Below are 6,000 nucleotides of genomic sequence, written 5' to 3'. Positions count from 1 at the left end.
AACAATAAAACCAAAATACAACCGAATTGCTACACGTCATTTTACAAATACATGAAGATAGGAATCATTTGACAGATAGCCTTATTTTAAACTCTTGACATTATCTCCATCCTGCGCGCTGCTGATAACATAAGGCAGGCTGGGTTTTATACATTTGAATTTTACACACACACACACATATATATATATAATTCTATTGCACATATCAAATAAATTGATAATTTCTCCATATTGAAAAAGATAAAATTTTCATCTGCCTTGATGTATAAATCCACAAACACTTTGAAGAGTCCCAACGCCGAAAATACATTAAATGTAATGCAAAGCACTCAAGTTGTGCCAAAGGATGACGCGACGGAGGTTGGGTCTGAAAGCGCACACTGTACGTGAGGTGCAAGTGAACTGATGGGTGACTTCATGTAGCACCGGCATCCAGAGAGAGAGAGAGAGACAGAGAGAGAGGGAGAGACAGACAGACAGGGAGAGAGAGAGGGAGAGAGAGAGAGAGAGAGAGAGAGAGAGAGGCTGCCTGTTACAGAAAATGATCAATCCCTGAACGAGGTGGGAGGGTCACTTGATACCGGCTCCTTCTCAGCGGCTCACTGCTGCTGTCCAGATGACTTTACAGGTTGTGCGTCGCGGCATCGCATAGAATAAATTAACCGGCAGTTTATGTCGCTGTATTTGGCGTCCACACACATCCGCTGACTGACTGACTGATTGACTGAGACTCGGGACGTTTTCTTTCTCTCCCCACCAAAAGAATCCCAGCGAAATAGCCGGATCCGCGCTATTCATGAATGAGTCTCCTCTTATTTCAAGGTGAGTAGTCTATCCTGTACTGTTCGTTGCTGAGCAGCAGCCTGTAGTGCAGCCCGGCGGTGTCTTGAAGGGTAAACTTTGGTAGACTTTGCGCTCCTGGGACGCAGTGAAAGACGTCCAGTGACATTGTGTACTCTGATGTCAGGTAGTATATACAGTTTTGCATGAGCAAAAGATCAAGATGATTTCTCTGCTGGCCACCTGTAACAGATGTGGACTGATGCTCTGAAGACAGAGAGACTGTAAATGCCTCAGTAGGCAGCGCTGTGTAGGTTTGGTGCAAATTATTGCATTATGTATTTCAGTCTACTTGAGACAAAGCCTGCTAAAGCAGCTTGCTCATGCAGATTTTGCAGAACTCTTTACACATGTGGATTATTCTGGGCTGAGTATCAGATTAGTGGCCATCACGAGAATACCAGAGAGAAGTATTTAGCCTGGAGATAGTCAGTCACTCCACTGCTGCCCTGCCTCCTGCCTCCTGTAGCCGGAGCTCGTGCAGCCTTGGCAGCCTGGGCAGAGCAGAAGCCACTGGGACGCTGATAAGGCTGGGCAGGCGCTGAGATGGAGCCTGAGCCTGAAAGAACTAAAGCACACACAGCTGTAGCAGTGCCAACCTCAACAATGCTGTTGACCAAGTGCATCCTAGCCCCCTTCTCTGTGTGTGTTTGGGTGGTAGTACAGGAGGGGTGGTGGAGGGCTGGTTGTTGGATTCATGGCTCTTTGACTCTCACCCCTCATGCAAACCAGATGAACCCCTCTTCTCTCTGTATACTCTTTCTGGTCCGGCTTATCTGGCCGGCCAGTTGGACTAGCTTTTATTCTCCTGGCCCCTCTAGAGTGGGTAAAGCCTCTCATGGAGAGAGAAAGGGGGAGAGAGATTGGCTTCTCTCTTGGCGTGTTCATGCCAGTCATGCGCTCCGGCACTTTATCAGTTGCCTCCTAATTTTAGAATTTAAATGAATCTCGACTTTAGTTCTGTCTCGCTCTCTCTCTTTTTCAGCATTTGACAGCAATTAATGAATCAGAGGTTTGGTTTGTGATGATTGCTGTTCATGTAAGGAGTTTTAGCAATGTAGATGAGGTTTAACCAATCAGAACTCCGATGTAGATCCACTTTTAAATGGTCAGTTTATCCAAAATACAAAGAGACATATTTTTCTCCTTTACTCCTTGTGCAGATACTTTTGGGCTTTGGCTTTAAGATATCTGTCTTTGATATTTGTGCTGCCACAACAATACACTGGAATACATTTAAATGACATTTGTCTTTTTAATTGTGATTAGTTTTCGGTGGAACTACTTTTAAAGAAATAATTCTGCTGAAATCTGTTTATTGTCAAGTTGAACCAGGAATTAGTTTCTGGAAAGATGAGTTGCTGCTGTCAAATGTGGTTTTATAGTGTTTGAAGGGCACAAACAGAAATTCGCTCATTGTTTTTGGGCAGCGACTGAAGTTCTGAAACAGATATTAGTTTATTGGCAAGACAATATAATAGGTTTAAGAGAGAAAACGTTTTTTTTTTTCTAATTTGGATGAACATCACATATTCATACCATTTTATAGAACATAGAGTCAGACTGGACAAAACCAGGACAAACAGACCAACACATCCAACAAAATTAAGCCTAAAAAATGGGTTTTGGTTGAATTGTTCATTGATTTCAATTAGCTGTGTTGTGTTTTTGCCATGTTTTGTAATGGCAGTCTTCAATGTAGAGGAGCTGCAGGTGAAACTGCATTATTTTGACCTGGGAGGCAACCAGTGTAGGTGAAGTAATTTCTAACATCTGTCTCTGTCATATTCAGCCACAAGCCAAGTGTTATCTTCACCTCTATAGAGATTAATGAGCTATAATGTAGGTTTGAGAAGACAGAGAAGAGAAAGAACAACTCTACTACCTCTGCGAAAAACAGCTTTTGATTTAAATGACCACCAGTTCAATCCATGACATTGATTTTGGAGTAATTTGAATATCAGGGAGCGTGATGTGGGTCAGGGGCATAGGCGACGCACAGTCGCTGCAATAGTACATCAGGCGAATTAGTGTATGTAACACAATTACACGCTGTGTGAGTGCACAGCAGCTCACTGCTACTACCCATAGCTGGAGACCCCCTACCTCCAACCCTCACCCCCTCCCCCCGCCGCTACCCCCGTTGCCCACGGAGACACTGATTAAACACGACTGTTCAGATGCTACAGCCCGAGGAAGAAGAAGAAGGAGAGCCCCCAGTGTGTGTGTATTGTGTGTGTTTTACTGTTTCCGTGTGTGCATGTACTGTGTGTGTGTGTGTGTGTGTGTGTGTGTGTGTGTGTGTGTGTGTGTGTGTGTGTGTGTGTGTGCATTCGTACACATGTACTTGTTATGTGTGTGTGCATTTACTGTCTCTGCATGGGGTGTGTACATTAGAGAACAGGAGAGAAAGTGTGAAGAGAAGCAGACAGGGACATGAAAACGACAGTGACGGGAGGGAGAAAGAAAGGGAGAGAGAATGAAATACTGCAGGTCATCAAGCACGACTGATATGATGTTGTCCTCATTCTTTTCTCTCTTTCATGTCTCTTTCAATGTTCATGCTTCCTCTTGTTTTAGTGTGTGATCCAGGCCTGGGAGGAGGTGGATGTACAGGTAGATAAAGATGGAAAAGACTAATAAAGACAGGACTAGAGAGTAAGAGAGAGAGAGAGCGAGAGAGAGAGAGAGAGAGAGAGAGAGAGAGAGAGAGAGAGAGGGTGGTGACAAACAGTGGAGGAGAGAAGTGAAAGGGAGGAGAGGTGGAAGTGGAAAGCGTGCAGCTCACCTGCCAGATGGCAGCTTTGGCAGCGCTCAGCATGCAGTGATGGCGGTCTTGCAATATGGCGCATCGCCTCCAGATTGTCACACCGTTGTTGATACAAACAGTGCAATAACTTTGCTGATGTGTGTGTTTTGCATGATTTTCTCTGGCACTAGTGTAAGTAGACAACATATGGTCATTAAAAAAAAAAATGGACAGAGTTGAAGGATGTAACGTGCGTTTTTTTTTTTTCTTGGGGAAAGTATTGACACATGACTTTTGAGTTTGAAGAGATTGTCATCTTTTTTTTTTCTTAAAGGGGCACTCCAGTGATTTTACACACGAGGATCAGTTTACTCATTATGAGAACTACTACTCAGCTTATTTGTTTTTTCTGTGGCTCTGGAGGAGTTTTCAAAAGTCTGAGAAAATAGCCACAGTGATATCATCAGGGTTATCTTAGGTTGGGCTTTGGAGACTACAGATTTTTTAACAGACAGTCTGTGTTAGGTGCAGAGTCTGAAAGACAGGAACGTTTACCTTGTAGGAAGAGTCTAATTAAAGATGCTGATAAGTTGCATCATGAAAAAATGTCTGATCCAGTGTCAATATATCTCAGCCTCTCCTGCAGTGATTAGTCAGTCCCCCAACTTTATGGAGGTGCGATGTTAAACCGCTGAAGTACCCCTTTAACTAGTCCTTCAAGTCCGGATTGGATGGTGCCACATTTCAGAACATAATTTTGTATTTCAGACATTTCATGATGAAGGAGCCTTGAAACATTCAAATTAGCTGCCAATTAAAATGTGGCAATGTAATATAGAAATAGAAATGCAAATATTGGTCATGGAGAATGTGTTATATGACATGGAAAATGTATGGAAATTGGTCTTAATGTGGTAGAGCCATGGCAAATCTGTGTCACTTCATTTAAAACCTTCTATTTCCCTCCATTTCAGCAAACGCCTCCAACTCAAATAATTTTCCATTTCTAGAAAATGAAATCTTTGTACTTTCTTCACGGTATGTCAGTAGAAGTAGGTGACATTCTCAATAAATAATAACATCCACAACTTTTGAACAATCTCCACATTCATCAGTCACTTTGCAGAAAACCCACAACTTACAAAGAACACAACGTTCAGTTTGGGGTATTTACCCAATTAAACGGTATCTGTGAGAATGTAGAATTTATGAAGGCTAAAGGTTATAGATATGTGCTTGAACAACTTAACTGTGTCTCCCTTGTGACTTCTGTTGACAGTCTTTTGGGGCAATCCTAAATTTAAAGTTTGGCAACCAAAACCCCTGCTGAATGAGCTGCTTGCTCTTAGAAAAAAGTAAGTCATCGGTTACCTACAACATGTCCCAGAAGCTCAGAGCACCTGGACTACATCTGAGACTTGTGCAGTGTTCAGCCCTTGGCAGCCACAAACCAGGTGGGACTACACTTACTTAATAGACTTGGAGAATTCAATATTAATTTGAGGATCGAGTCATATCAAAAAGGACAGGTTATAGCGATGGGAAATGTTCTTTGCTGTGTATTCGCTGTAAATTCTTTACTGTTTTCCCCAGTTTGTGTTATGCCTTAAGGTGCTTTTATAAAAAAAAAAGAAGCAAATTTGAAAATCTGCGTCCCATTTGCCTTCCAGTGGTTTTCTATTTGAGTGGAAATCACCTGTGTTTGCAGTCCTGGTAGACCTCTGGCCCACTAGGGTACTGTACTTTTAACCAGGCTATTTCTATTTCTGAACATTAAGGAAATGTCTGTGCATTTGCCTGAAATCACATTCAGAGACTTTGGAGACGGGATAGAGTTTCTGAGTAGGTTAGAATTAGGGACAAGTGGGGTTCGGCCGACCATGGAGACAGACTGAGATAATCTGGGCAGATGCTTGTATTTGTACAGCTTTTGGGTGAATGGCCACCAAAGGCCTTATTTGCACTGCGGATTAAATGTTAAAAGGGTTTTGGAGCAGCAGATACTTAGAGGGAAAGTTGTCGAATAGTAGAACATGCACCATCTCTCCTCCTCTTTCCTGTTTCTCTCTCCAATGCTCGCCGTCTATCGCTGTCTCCTCTTGCTCACAGTGATTTGTCAGCAGTGGAGGTAGCAGCTGTTCCTTTTGCATTGTAATTTCTTTGATCGTAATTATTCGTGCCAGATACCGCCAACCTTGGCATCCTCCACCCCACAAAGCCATATGGGCAAAGAGGGAGGAAGCCGAGGAAACACACAGGCTTCTTTGGAATAATTTCTTTGATTTCTGTGTGCAGTGGTGTGGGAATTACGGACATATGTGCTTCACAACTTCACATGGATGCTCTGCTTCACTGTGTTTGATTATTTTTCTCATTCATACACTCGCCGGGGTCTTCTGGCAAATGTAACA

The 6,000-nt window shown here is 42.9% G+C and overlaps 1 protein-coding gene across 1 annotated transcript in view; it reads left to right on the top strand.

The window, feature by feature from the left end:
• The first annotated feature begins 430 nt into the window (after nt 1–430).
• Nucleotides 431–6,000, top strand: part of LOC127371060 (plexin-A2-like) — a 73,691-nt gene continuing 68,121 nt past the window's right edge. The window contains exon 1 of the mRNA XM_051413630.1: nt 431–822. The gene's annotated coding sequence lies outside the window, so the exon portion shown is untranslated. The remainder of the gene's footprint in view (nt 823–6,000) is intronic.

Source organism: Dicentrarchus labrax, unplaced genomic scaffold (genome assembly GCF_905237075.1).
Source record: "Dicentrarchus labrax unplaced genomic scaffold, dlabrax2021, whole genome shotgun sequence".
In the NCBI taxonomy this organism is placed as follows: domain Eukaryota; kingdom Metazoa; phylum Chordata; class Actinopteri; family Moronidae; genus Dicentrarchus; species Dicentrarchus labrax.
This window is presented reverse-complemented; position numbering and strand designations above follow the sequence as displayed.